Genomic DNA, 15,304 nt, shown 5'->3' on the forward strand with positions numbered 1-15,304 from the left:
AGCTCATACTGCAGCTCGGTGGGCTTTATCTGGTAAAATACAAATGTTCGTACTCGTAGTAGGGTTTGAGTAAAATTATTGGTTGGGAGTTGACTCAACCAATCATCTCTCAATGGGCCTTAGCTGGAAAAAAAAGTTAGCTAGTTTTAGTAAATAGTTCGTGTTTTTTTTACTGTAACTCTCCACCAACCAACAGAATCAATAAAACAAGTATAACCCGTAAAAACAAAGTTTTTTACTATAAATCCTTTATATGCGTGGCGGCTAGAGTCCTCTCGTCCTCTGGCTTGAGATGGCTGCCACCTATGGGTCAGATGATTGCATGGCAGCATTAAGCAATTGGTAATTAAATATAATATTTTTGTTCTAAAAAGTGTAAAATTTTGGAAAAAAAATGTCACGAACATTAATTGTCACACACAACGAGTATGTGTGGAAAATGTCAGCTCGATTGGATCATGGGAAGTGGGTTAAACAAACGACCGAAAGATTTGCACGGTCCTAAGCAAGCAAGCAAGTGAACTTAATATAAAGGATTTAATAAAGTTGTCACGTGGGCCAATGTGACATTTGATTTGGTAAAAAAAATATGCTTTCAATCATGCCAGTTTGCTGAAAACCCAAATCAATGGGCATATTTGCCCAAGTGACAATTTGCTTTGATTGTCTGTCAGATAATGGAGCGTTCTATTTTTTTAAATGCTATTATTATACCTATACAATCTAATCCAAAAGCACCAAATTACGAATCATAATATTGTTTGTGAAATCCAACACATAAAACTCCATAGAGGTCAAAACTATAGCAACTAATCAAATATCTAAAGTTAGCGGGATACACTTTTCAAGCATTCAGCAGTCACCGAGTTAAACCATAACTACCATTTAGGACATCGAGAGCTGTTATGTACGTCAGAAAAAAATAATATTGGGATTACAAAGAATGTGGTGGAATCAATGCGAAAATTGATTTCACATTTATTCTAATAGGTTGTAGGCAGTGGAGATTTAAATTGTGAAGAGATCATATACTGGTGAAGTTGCATCTCTTTCTTCGTGTGGCAATTTTACCACACATGTTAACGGAAATCAATTATGCGATGTATATAGACTTAAAAGTAATGTACACTCTTCTTTTGTTTATTACAGACTTTGATTTCATGTTCAACGTGCCTTGCACTATTCCTATGTTTAAGTAATTTTCATTTAGCAAGTGGAATGTGTTATCTCTATTAAAAAAACAGAATGTTCATAAAACGAATTCCTTTAAGGAAAAAACAAATGCACTTATTATCATTCTGCATTTTACACATTCTGAATAATTAACGACGACGCTGAGTAATGTTTTTGTGATTGTAAAGTTCAGCTTTTCATTTCAGATAAGCCATGTGTACTACAAATGGCACATCTTTGCAAGAATGCCCAATACCTTCAGGGCAGACTAATGTGAGAAAAATTTAGCTGCAATCTTACGTGAGCACACTTGGCCCAGAGCATGTTCGCGACACGTGTGCATCTGAGTCTTTGATCTATGAATATTAAGCTTTGGAAATTTGAAAACATACAACGTAATATATATAATATATCGGATTATGTTGTTATTCTTTTTGCTTCAGTCCCTCTTTGTAACTTAAATATATGAATGAAGAAAATCAAATGTAATAAAATGTTCGTCATACAATTATGTGGACAGTTTAATAACATATAAATAAGCGGATTTAACTTGTGCCACACTTGTTTTAAAGCCCCTTAAGTTTTTGCAAACAGTTTAAAATAAATTGGGATCATTTTTTTACGTTTCTACATTTGATAATTATATACGCATGAGTTTATGCATTTGTTTAATACTTCATTCTCAAGGCCTTTTAAAATGTTCACCTTTTTTAAAAACGTACGGTGTCTGCATTTACGTTTATAAGATGTAACCGTGTTGTTTTTAGGTTTCCAAAACAAAGACAGAATTTTCAATTGTAAGCTGGAGCCGCAGCAATTTCGCAGGAATACGTGTTAATGAAGTGGTTCTTAACCTGGAGTGCACACACCCCCTGGGGGTGCGAAATGCACTTTCTGGGGGTGCAAGACGTGGCCAGATTTGTTTAGAAAGTAAATGATCGAAAGACAAATTAAGCACGGGCACGTAAGTACAACTACTTTGTTTCATCAAACCCCTCTGTATTTATTGACATTATACATTTTTTAACGATTGAGAACCAAAGGGGTGCAAGGCTGAAGTAAAGGTTAATAACAAGGGTGTTAATATTTCCTTTCTTGTGAGACATTGTTATATCGTCTGCCAATTAGGCGTGACAATAGATGGGCTGCAGTGAGTCTCTGAAAATAGCATCACATAAATCAAAAGCAAACGTACATAAAACATTAATGTATCAGAATTCGAAACGAACTGTGGAACAAGAGTCGAATGAGTATAATGATCAATGATCATGCATCAAGCTCTATAATCATGGCACAATCAAAGCATATTCTTGCTGCTGTTGAAATGTTCCCCGTATATGTTTTGTAGGGTAGTAGATTTAAACACGATTTCACAATCGCATCAATATTGCACGGTTAATTAGTCAATTATGAGCGGGTCAATACATTTTACATTATACAACGCAGTCATTTTTGTAATTGTATTAATAGGCTATAGACATTCCTATTTAATTAATTGTCCCGTCAATTTTTTTTTTTAATAAATATAGTCCTTACTACTATTTTTTAACTAAAATGTGACGATGTTTGGGTAAGAAAGCACCCTCTGGTAAGTATATATGCCTTGTGTCTGCCTGGAGGTTCTCCAGTTCCAAGTCAAATAATTGCCGTACAATAAATGCTGTATGCATACAGGCCACTTGTACTGACATAACACAATTGTGCTAGGAAAGATAACTCATGTGTGTTGCTGGGCTTCAATCTTGTTTGCAAATCGCACCTTGTGCTGACCGTTGAGGGAGATTTGTTAAAACGCCCTCTCCAAAGATTGTTTGTGACCGATGTGTAAGACTAAGAGCCCTTTCATAATAAACGTTTTTGGGTTAGATCGCGTTATTTATAAATGTGTCGTGACCCTCCACCACCCGATACGGCCAAACAGCAAAAAAGTGTCACGTTGACAAAAGACAAATAGGTCACTACTTTAGCCGACCGGTGTGTTGAAGAGTGAAACCACAACATTTAACATTTTTGAGTACGACGTTTCGCTGGTAATCGCATCCAGCATCAAAAACGTTTATTATGAATAATATTGATCGCGAAAGCCTACGTGTTAAACTTAGAGCCCTTTGTCAATCCACTGCTGGATGAAGGATTCCTTACACCAAGTTGGCCATAGAATGTTGACTATACCTCACCGTGCTTCAGCAAAGTGTTTGGCGATGCTGCTGCATTGGGGTTGGTGCACAAGCACAATTAACAAAAACAAACTCAACACATTTGTAAATCTTCTTCTTGCTTCTTTCGGTAAAGTCACGTAGAAGGGAAGTAATAAAATAATAAAAAATAATAAAAATAAAACATAATAAAATTATTCTCACGACGTTTCAGCCACAACGCAAGCAGCCGTCCTCAGGTGAAAACCAGGTCCGTCGAGGCGACAGAGTCTGAATGGATTTGAATGGACATTTGTAAATAACACTGTGGCTTTAAAATAATATATATAGTTGGCAACATTGTCCTCTTTAATGGAAATAAATGGAGAGGCCAGTGAGATGGAGTGGACAATTCTATTTTAAAACGTATTTCTGATCCCAGTTATGTTTTTACAATGGGCATATTAATAATTACATGTATAGTCGCCATTGGGTAACATACACACTCTTCAATAAAAACAAAAATAAGCATTGCTAAATAAACTCATTTACATTCAGTAAAATTATTAAACGTTGCTGGCACAATGCATCGGGGGGAGGGGGGGTTCTTCTTGTTATCAACAGGCACGGTTATAGTGCAATGCTGGGAAATTACCATTTCAACAAAAAACATTGTAATTGGCATGCATTTCTGAAGCAGAGAAGTATAAGAAAACAATTTTAAAATTCTGATCAGTTTGGATCACTAAGGGAGGAATCAGGACCAGTTCAAATATTACTCATCACTGATGTGAGCCACGCCATGGCTGGGCTTTGAATTCAGGTCGCCAGATTCACAGCACAGTGAGTTACTGTACCTTCTGCACCACTGCTCCACCTCAAATGTTTGCTCTGGGTTTATAATCGTCTATGTGTGCATATACAGCCTTCTCAATCCACTGCTGTATGAGGGCTTCCCACATCCTGCACAAAGTATGGGGATTACTTGACCAAACTTTACCGTATTGTGTCTGTGCAGGGTGCTTATGCTGGGCAGCGTAGACTTCGCAGGCCAGAAGTACTTTGCTGCACCGCCCTGTGATGCTCATGGCGTGGTCCTGCAGTCTATAGCACCTATTACACAGCGATCACCCATCCAAGTATTATCCAGGCTCAAACTCTTCTAAGATGGTAAAAATAATTTGTCTGTCGATCTCCGAGTGTCGAGAGGGAGGAATAAGTAAGGAATGACGGGGAGAGAACGGCAATATATAGCAATGGAAGAATGAGAGAGAGAGGGGGGTGGCCTTGTAAACAGGTGGGGGAATATTCATCCTTTGAAGTCTAAATCAACTGTGAAATCTTGACCTCTGACCTGATGAGATCGGGCATATACTGTGTCATGCCATAGGCTCAATATTCTATGCACAAACAATTCAGGTAACAGTAACAAATCAAGATAGTAAAATATTTACTTGAAAGTTCATATTGTTTCCTTCATTTTTTTGCAACAAAAGGGGTAAATTACAGAAAAAAATTACATCATGAAAAATTAGCATTGGTAGTGGAGACAAGACTTGCTTGAGTGTACTTATTTATTCGTTTAGAAATTCTAGCAAAGTGCTTTCTTTTATCTCGAAATGAAAAAAATCCCCATAGTTTTCATATATTCCAATTGGATGTACCGAATTTAAACAAGAAATACTTTTTGGGAACATTTTTTTGTTATAAGCAAGAAAGAGACCAAAGCTTTCAACTCTGCCTCAATATTGTTTGTGCAAATTGACATTGAGGCAGAGGTCTCCGCAGTACAGCAGGAATTCCTTTTCATCAACAAATTAATTGATTCCGGACACTTTTGCAACATCAACGCTACTAAACTTTCCTCAGCGATATTTTTCGTGCAACTTTTGCAATTTTTTCCATGAGAGAAGGCGCAGAGACAAAAAAAAATGCGTCCCAATCCTTCGTGTAATATAAGTACATACGTTTAAGGAAATTACATTGAAGTTTCTCCCTGCACGGATGTTTTATGAAGGCATTTGCATACCCTAAGGCGGTAGGCACGATCACAAGTGGTCGAACATCTTTCTCAGCCGTGGTGGTTCTGGTCGGAGCAATCTGGTCTGGCGCGGACAAAAACGGGATGAGCACACTGGTGGTCACACGCGATTTTCGGAAGTGCATTTGCGGCAAAGGCACTTGTACACATCCATTAACCATGGTGTGACAATGTTGCTCGGATTAAGTCAATATATTGAATCAGTTACAATGTTGTGCCTAGTTATGGTTGGTGGGAAGGTGGGGAGGTGGGAAGCGGCTTCTTTTTTTGAAAGCATCGATTTAATGTTACTTCCTATACTGTGGCAGAAATTAGCAAAAGGCACTTCCCCAGTATGGATACCACGGACGATATTTCGGATCTTGATAGTAGCACTCGACAGAATGTTCATTCCCATAATACCACCACCCAACAAAGCCAACTAAGTAAGGTTTGTCACGTAAACAGAACATTCCAATTCGTTTCTAGTTCAACACACCGGTGTGCTGGAGAGTAAACCCACCACATTTACAATTCGAGTACGACGTTCCGGGTGGTGGCGGGTTTAACGACACATTTATATTTACGCCATCTAACCCAAAATAACCTCTATTCTGGATAATGTTGGTCGCGAAAGCCTCCGTGTTGTTTATAAAACTGCTGGATTTACACATGCACACAGTGCATGAATACATAATTGACATTGCTACCGTATACTGAGAGCACAGTGGTTCGTGTTTTCCACTATGAACCTGCCAACCTGAGTTTGATTCCTGACCACAGTGAACGGCCAGACACATTGGCGAGGTGCAAAACAGATCATTCAGAAAAACAATATATTTTTTCTTCTTTGGTTTTTTCGGTAAAGTCACGTATAAAGAGGGGGCTGGTGGGCAACTATCCCCCCCCCCCCTTTGATGGGAAACATCAATACAGAGTGGTATCTGAACTGGGCCCCTTTTCACTAAGCCACCACTGACAACGTGTGTGTATGTTGAACTTATTTCCCACCTGACATAGCCAACAGTGCTCATTGGAGGTGCGGGTGGGGGGAAAGGACAAACAACGAAAATAAGATGATGGGGGAAGGGGTGGTTAGAAGGATGGGGGAAGCGATGGTTAAGTTTGGTAAAAAACAACATGGAAAACATGGCATAGAGCCGCCTTCATACACTATACAGATAAAATATGAAACAAATAAAATCCTGTCTAATCACAGCTGTATGAAGAGCTCCCGATAACATGTTGTCAAGAATGTTGCTTTGACCATACTTCACCACACTGGTCATTGCAGGTTAGTTACGGAGATAAGGGAGAACACCATTTCAGAGAGCCATGGCTGGGAATTGAACTCTGGTTATATGTACGTTGAAACTTCTTTAGCACCGTACATAGCCAACCGTGCTAATCGGAGGTGCAAAACTAGGCTGCTAGTTTTGTAGCGCAGTGGGCAATCCACTGTGTGACCTCTTCCCCCACACTCATAAATTTATCTATGTAAAGGATTTGGGGCCTATTCAGCAGCTCGATTATAGCTCTGTCAGTATTGGTTTCGTTATTACATATCTAAGTCTTAGTTTGTTCACTTACAAATGCGTTTTCTATCTCGCACTCTTTACTCTTGCCGAGCACTGTGCTTTTCCTTGGAATCTACTTTTCCTTGCTGCAGCCAGTAATCGTTTCTACATTCCACAAAACATCTCAGTGGAAGTGTCACGCAATGTCCATGTCCATCGCTTGCCATCTCACTCTCAAGTGGCACAAAATTGCACACTTCGTTTTGTTTTTGTTGCATTTGCCCAGCCATTGGACTCGTCTCTGTCAAGAACATTCATATTTGAATTTCATAGCCCAGTGGACACATTTATCTTTCTATGAGAGCAAAAAAACAGTCGTTGTTTTAGTCAGGCAAGAGCAGGGGTCACTGTCCCCCCCGGCCCGCCACCATCTCCGCCCCCCACGCCCCCTTGGCAGAAGTCTTGCCCTGCATACCAAATCCTCTGCCCTCAAAGATTCACGGCACCATTGGCAGGACAATCGCCGTGCCTCTGCTGTAAATTACGGGTGGTGTGTTTACAATTGTAAACAGAGGTTGTGCTTCGCCCCCCCCCAAAAAATGTGGAGATTCCCCATGGCGAGATCCCAGCAGCTAGCATCTCCTGGGCATGATAATTGTAGAAAATGAAATAAAATAAAAAATAAAGCTCCTCACGATAATAATGCGCTAATTTTGTGAAATAGTTGAAAGTACCAATGCACAAATTATTCATCCTTGTAGCTTACAGAATTACATTTTGCAGACACATTTTCATTAATTTTAGGGGTCGGATTTTAAAAAAAAATGGAATTTAAATTATCTATTACTATATATTGTGTTTTTTTCAATGAGAAATAATCCTCAGGCATAGTAACTTACCGGTATAAAAATATATATTTAAAGGCTTATATTATCTCGGGAGTTAACGGCATCAAGCGACTTAAGAGGAAGCAAATGGCTTCTCTTCCAGTCAAACTGAACAAGTGCAGATGCCATTCTCTGTGTTTTCGCGAGGCAACGAAAGGGTGGCAAAACGGTGTGCAGTAGGAGGAAACACCCGAAATGCCACGAGCGCAGCCGGGTTTTTCAAAAAGGAAAGTTCCCTTTACAATAGATCTCCGCGGGCAGGCAAATTGGTATGCATGACGTGCCGTGCGTCTCATGGAATCTTTTTTCATGCCCTTTTTCTCTTTGACGTGACTTGGTTTGCCTGTAATCTACTTTTATTAAACTGTCATGAGTGAAGTCAGGCCCAGGCAGGACACAGACAAAACCATTCCCGCGTCCGCCTGCCACCACAGCCCGCCACACCACACGGCATTACTATTAGAAATATTGTTTTTATTTACTTCTTTACAGCTTCGTGATGTGCCTGTGCGCCCCCCGCACCCAACCACCCATAACTTTTCGTGGTGATGTAACTTTAAATATGTTAATTTTAAATGTTTATAGTTTTACCAAAGGGACAATTTGCAAAATAGCCTTGCATTAAACTGGCAGTTAATGTGGCCACAAATTTTATAGTATCGAGTAATAAAAAAAACTGCCCGTCGACAACTTTAGCATCTTTATTCAGTAGCATTGGCGCATACAAATGTCCTGAGTTAGAAGTCCATAATGCTGCCATTTTAAGGCAATTGAGAGTATGAATTTGTGTTAAAACAATCGCTTTTGAGGTCGTACAAAATCAGTCATGTGGATTTAAAATGATTTCCAACCAAAAAAAATGTAAATATTTAAAATATATATTGCATTTAAAATTTTCCAAACAGAAACATGTTTCCATTTTTGTTGTTGTTTCCTAAACAATTGTATTTGTTTCATGAGCATTATGGATAGGAAAACAACAACACACACACACAACAGTTAACGGTTTGGGCAAAATATACAAATGCTTTAAATTTACCAAAAATGTACTGAATTGGAAGTACGCACAGCAACACTCACCCCATTCTGTGAAAACTTAGCAGGACCCTCCTGAACAAGAGTTTATGGGTTTTATTATACCATTATTATCCACATGTGCAAAATGCAGTATATACAGAGCACATAGGACTTACTTAATGGTTTTAGTTTATATTATTACTAGGATTGTTTATTCCGGAAAGCCTCACTCAATCTCAAGACTATTTCCTAGAGGGTCCTGCCAAGTGTTTGCAGTAGGGGTCTACGTTGCTGTGTGATCCCAATTTAGTAATTTATACCAGTTACGCTGCATGCCTTTTCGCGTTGTTGTCCTTCCCCCGCACCTCCGATTAGCACGTTTGGCTACGAACGGTGCAAAATAAGTTTAACACATGTACATCCATAGTTGTGGGTGGAAGAATGTGGAGAAGTTGGAGGGAACCCATGTTGAACAGGGGGAGAACGAACATACAAACTCCGCAAAGAAAGGCGTCACCAGCGTTACCACTGCGCCAACGGCTGCCCCCTCAAACTGTCCGTCAATGGGGCGTATGCAGCGATTGTAAAGTGGAGCATATGCGTTCAAGCACGGCGCTACGGAACACGTTGATCCTGTGAATGCGTGTGATGCCATTCAGAGCGTGGGACACTCCCTGCGGTGCTGTGTGCTGGGCTGCGTTTAACGTGGGAATGGGGTGGGGAGCAGGGAGAGACTTGGCTCTGGACGTAGCTTACTTTTTGTATTCATGAGGCACTCCTGTATCAAAGATGACACAGACATAGCTTTGCAAGATCCCCCCCCCCATCCCCATTTTGTTTGTGCTGTGAAATGATAACCTCGGTTGGCCTCAATTTTTCAAGAAAGCTCCCAGAGCTCACCTGGGAAAACCTTGCCCGTTTAATATATCGGAGGCTCCCAAGTATGCGCGCGGGATTGACGTTATGCAATCTCAAACGTAATCGAAAATATTTGTTGACCTCAAGTTGGCTACGGTAATAAATATTTGTTGGAATGGAAATATTGCACAACCGTTTAAAATATTTGGCACAGTATGTCGGGAAAAATACGCCTTTCCACGTCCATTATTCTCAGTTTAATATATTTCCTTCTGAATCGAAGAAAACACTTGTTACCTTTCCGTGAATGTGCATGGTTTGATATACGTGTTTACGTAAAGTCAAATAGGAAAGAGTCGTCTACTAAGTAAGAATTACGTTTAAAATGAGGAGTGGAGTTGCTCAGTAGTGAGTGAATTAAACTTTTAAGATTGATGAAAATTTTCACCCCCTCGTCAATCCACTGCTGGATGAAGGTTTCCCAATACCAATGTCAATCATGGAGGTTGTTTGACCATACTTCGCCATGTCGGTCAGGGAGCGGCCCAGTGCCTTATAGCGGTCCAGATATCACCCGCCACTGATGTAAGCTGTGGCTGAGAATCAAACTCAGGTTTTTGGGTTGACAGCAACAATATGCCATCCACTGTGCGAGCACTGCTCATGTTAAAATACCATGACTAATGAAAAGTCTGACAAGTGTTTATGGTTACTGGTTTATCAATGCTTGCATGTAACAAAATATATCAATGTAGCATTTAAGTCAATGGATATATGTCTACGAGATATTTACTGAAATAATTCACCATTCACAGTTCTGCTTGAAAACACACCTATTGGTAATCACGTGAATTCTTATTGTAGCTCTGAAGTGTATACAACCCAGAAATAGTATGGAATCTCATGCAATCACCAGTCACAATGCATCTCTTCGAGAGGCTGTGTATACCGTACGCAACGAGAGCTTGCCTATACGATTTATCTAAGCAACCAATGACTCTAACCATTATTGGTTTGATTATTTGACTAATTATATATAAACGGAAACATAGTTGGGAAAATAACATCTCGCCTCAGTTTCCACGTGTGCCACTGGACAGGAGGTGATGGGTGGGGCTTGGCAATGCTATTGGCATCATCAGCTGTTTCACGCTGGGTGTGGCTTCGAGGGGTTTCCCACCTTCGAGATGCGGCAAAACTTCTGATGCGTTGGCAGCAGTTGACCAGCACAATTCATATATATTTACCCGGCGATATTTCTGGCAATGGTCATTCTTCATAGAACATAAAGCAAAAGGCCAGGGAGATAAAATTAATAAGGGTTGAAGACTGACGACCCTTAACACCATAGGGCCTAATGAAAATGACGTTTTTACCAATGTGTCATGAAAAAAGTAAAATTGTTTTCGTATATTCATTTACTCATCGTCCTAGCTCTATATGTAAACATATTTTGCATAATCTACCGAGCTATAGAATACGATTAATCATTATTCCTTGTTCATTAGCTTACCAGTTATGTTTTATCTATAATAGTTGTGTCTTTGGGCTAGATCGCTTACATATAAACGTGTCGGTTTTGAGTTGCTTGACAATGAGGCATGAATAGTTTTCATAATAAAGGTTTTTGGGTTAGATCGCGTTATTTATAAATGTGTCGCAACCCTCCACCACCCGACACGGCCAATCAGTAAAAAATGTGTCACGTTGACAAAAGACAAATAGTTCACTACTTTAGCCCACCGGTGTGTTGAAGAGTGGATCCACAACATTTACAATTTTTGAGTATGACCTTTCGCTGGTAATTACATCCAGCATCATCGGGCAATTTTGTCGACGTGACACATTTTTTACTGATTGGCCGTGTCGGGTGGTGGAGGGTTGCGACACATTTATAAATAACGCGATCTAACCCAAAAACCTTTATTGTGAATATATTGGTCGCGAAAGCCTACGTGTTACAATGAATAGTTTTGTTTAGATGAATATGTAAGATAGAAGAATGTATGATGAAATTGAACTACCTATTGGTAAGTGGCGTGTGTTAATGAATGATAGATGTTTAATGACGAGAGTAACACTGTACTTCTGTACCAACAGGGCTAATATGGGCTAATAAGGCGTGCTTGAAATGCTCAAATCTCGTACAGATACTGTAACTCGTTATGCAGTGACGTGTTCTCTGAGGGCCAGTGGGTCTGATTTTTCTCAATAAGATCATCAAATGGCTGGGCCACTGTGCAGCACAAAATACTGTGAAGCAAACTTTTACTTGCAGTGCAATTAAATTATAATGAATCATATATGTCACTTTATTATGCAGCTATAACTTTCTCCACATGCAATCTTCTGGCCTATGCGTGTTATATATTAAATGTAAAATTGTATATATAATAAATGATATATTATTCTGATCATTAGCTTAAGAGAAAAAATAATTGGCATTGGATTTTTAATAAAAACCAAATTGCTAAATGTTTGTGGTTCACGGTTGCCTACAAATATAATCATTGCATAGAAGAACGATCTTCTCTGGAGACACCTGCTATTTATGCAATATGCACTTGCACCTCTATTTGAAGTGGATAATTTAGTTTTCATTCTATCACTCATACGTGGCAGCTGGCATTTGGAGTTAGTGTCATCAGAGCCATGCCAGCCGACTATCATTGCATCGGCAGGATATCCGAGTCTCAGATTAAAATAAAGCCTCAAGATCAGGGCCGCTCCCTTAGAGGTTTTTAAGTGTCTCACACCAAATTCCTGCAGGCTATTTTACCCACTTGGCAATTGATGCGATTTGTAAAAGGTTTTTCTGATGTTATTTGGATCATAGGTCACAGCTTTTGCAAAATGAGCCATTTGTAAGATGTATTGGATGTATTGCTTTGGTATTTATGTTTTTTTCCTTTCCCCCAACGGCTACATTAACTATAGATGATATGTGACTTGAATACGTATACATAAAATGCATGAACATTTTGTAGAACAACTGTGCCAAGTGAAAACTAACATTTGTAATAATTTTACAGTTTGGATGAATGTTATGATCGATAACAATGAAACAATATCTGAAGTGGTTGTAATGGTTCGCGCACTCGACTTGCGATCAAAAGGCGGGCAAAGTTCAATTCCACCTCTTTGTGTTGCAGCTAAGATAATGGGACCAAACATAGGCTTTCGCGATCAATATTATCCATAATAGAGGTTTTTTTGGGGTTAGATCGCGTAAATATAAATGTTTCGTTAAACCAGCACCCGACACAGCCAATTAGTAAGGTTTATGACGTAAAAAAAAGCCAATTTGTTATTAGCACAGCACACTGGTGTGTTGGAAAGTAAACACGCAACATTTACAATTCAAGTACGACGTTTCGCCAATAATTACAACTAGCATCATCAGGTTACAGCCAAATGTGGCCAAATCTGGCTGTCGCCTGATGGTGCGAGCTGTAATTACTGGCAAAACGTCGTACACAGTTTGTAAATGTTTAGGATTTGCTCTCCAACACACCTGTGTGCTGTACTAGTGACGAATTGGGACGTTCTGTTTATGTGACAACCCTTACTAGTTGGCTGTGTCGGGTGGTGGCGGGTTTAACGACACATTTATATATTTACGCGATCTAAACCCCAAAAAAGCCTCTATTATGGATAATGGGGCAAGTATCTAAATCGCCCCATCGCTCTGCCATACCCAGCTGTATAATTGGGCAACGCCACCGTTCGTCCGTGGGCACGTCACGTGTGGTGGGCAAAGTGTGGGTACTCCTTCCTCTGCCAAAAGCATCTGGTCAATGTGGCAGTGGAGACTAAATTACTCTCCAGAGCTCCCTGTAGGGGGAGTACATTCCACCAGCAGAGGCGTTCGCAAATAATTCCAGTGCCTACACCGTCTCTTAAGATCGACCGGACCGAGATAGCTAACGACAACAACAACAACAAAATCATTCAATCTTGCTGTATTGAAAGGTAGCATTTACGTTTCGCACGTGGATAAACCGCATGCTCTGTTCGTGTCTTCGTGGTGGCGGCAGTGGCAACAATGTGACTTGAGTTTGTCAGAGCAGGGGCGTGGGAGTGTGAAGACATCTTCTCTCGAGGACCGCCCCACAGTGCCCACCAGCCAAAGTCTCTCCACGCCGCTGAATCAAATTCGCAGTGAATTCAACCACGCACAGTGCGGCACTTGCATTCCGTGTGCTCGTGTGCCCTGAATTTAAATGAAGTAAACAAAACCTAGGAGCATATCCGGATAAAAGTGTCCATTTTAAGATGAGTTACTATCCTCATAATTATCTCCAAACAGGTTATTGACTGCAGATAGACTTTGTTGTGTGTTTGGCTTGTCCGAGAAACATAAATATTGGTTGTAAAATGAGAACACTAAACGGACTCCTGTTTTTTCTATTAACATTGCCACCAGACGTAATCTATTAATTGCGGAAAACTTTTGTACTCCGGGTGTGAATGTTTTTTTTCATATCCAAAATCAGCGCTCTTTCCCCACACAAATAATTCGTTCATGTAATGTACAGCTGCCTGCTGCTGCCTCTCAGTGTCTCTTGGTACTGGAGCCGTTTGAAATCCCGAAACTCGCGCGGCTCTCCTCTTCCCTCACTCTACTTGGCTCCAGATGGGCTCAGCGGTTGGATTGCGGGCATTATCAGCCTTGCCTGAAATTGACAAGCCATTTTAATCAGCTTGCTCAGATCGCTGAGCAATTTTAATGGGAAGTTTTAAATAACATTGTAAAAACGGTTGCTAATGCTTAATAGGCCATAATGTATACACTTTTTGCCACAGTTATATATTTTTTTGTAAAATTTATTTGAGAAGTCAGGTTGCTCCATGGATTGACTAGTGTTGCCTTGCTACTCCGCTACTTATTTGTAAAGTCACGTCACTTAGAAGTGGGAAAGAGCGCCCCTAAGTATTGGAGCCACCGATTAGAGCAGCCATCACGGAGTAAACAGCCATCGACGGCAGCGTTACGATGTCTGTTTGCCAACCAGAAGATGCTAAGGTTCTTATGAGATTGCCTGCAAGAAAGGAAATTTTACGTTTGCGTCATAGGCAAACAGAGAATTTAATGTTTTTCCACTGATGCGATGGCAAACATTTTAAAATAAGAACGATCAAAATAAATAATAAGGCACTGAAGAGCATTATTATTTATTTTCATAGAATGATGATAATATAAAGATGCGTGTTGATGTGTCTCCTACTCTCATTCTGTTTCAGTAATTATTGTAAATGAGATGATGGCACATCAACAGACAACATGAAGCTATTTTCTGCCAGCTGTGTCTATCCATGATTTATGGAGTCATGCTTACAAATTACCCCTGCTTTTTATGCATTCTTACTCATATACAGTTTGTTGAATTATTATAATCCAGAAGTGTATACACATGGTATGAAGTGGAAGACACACCAGTGTTTTCTTCATTTCCAAACTGTATCTCATTGCTTCTTGGCTTTGTGTTTAATCCCAGGTCTCTTTTCGAAAAAGAAACGTGCATAAATGGGCTATCACATTGGGAATTCACTGACTGCCGGCTAGCATGACTGCCATACAAAAACAAGTCTCAGAACAGATACCAGATATTGTGTCCAATGACGTATTTCGCAGTTGTTAGTCATGTCTTGCCTCGGGCACAGAGCTTTAATAATATTTGCAACAAGAGGGATACG

At 39.9% G+C, this 15,304-nt stretch overlaps 1 protein-coding gene across 7 annotated transcripts in view; it reads left to right on the forward strand.

Moving 5' to 3' along the window:
• The window catches only part of LOC133350734 (glutamate receptor ionotropic, delta-2-like), a 211,307-nt gene that overhangs the window by 19,977 nt on the left and 176,026 nt on the right, over nucleotides 1-15,304 (forward strand). The window lies entirely within an intron of this gene.

The sequence above is a fragment of the Lethenteron reissneri genome, chromosome 34, assembly GCF_015708825.2.
Source record: "Lethenteron reissneri isolate LAM-NWPU_2019-01 chromosome 34, ASM1570882v1, whole genome shotgun sequence".
Classification (NCBI taxonomy): Eukaryota; Metazoa; Chordata; class Hyperoartia; order Petromyzontiformes; family Petromyzontidae; genus Lethenteron; species Lethenteron reissneri.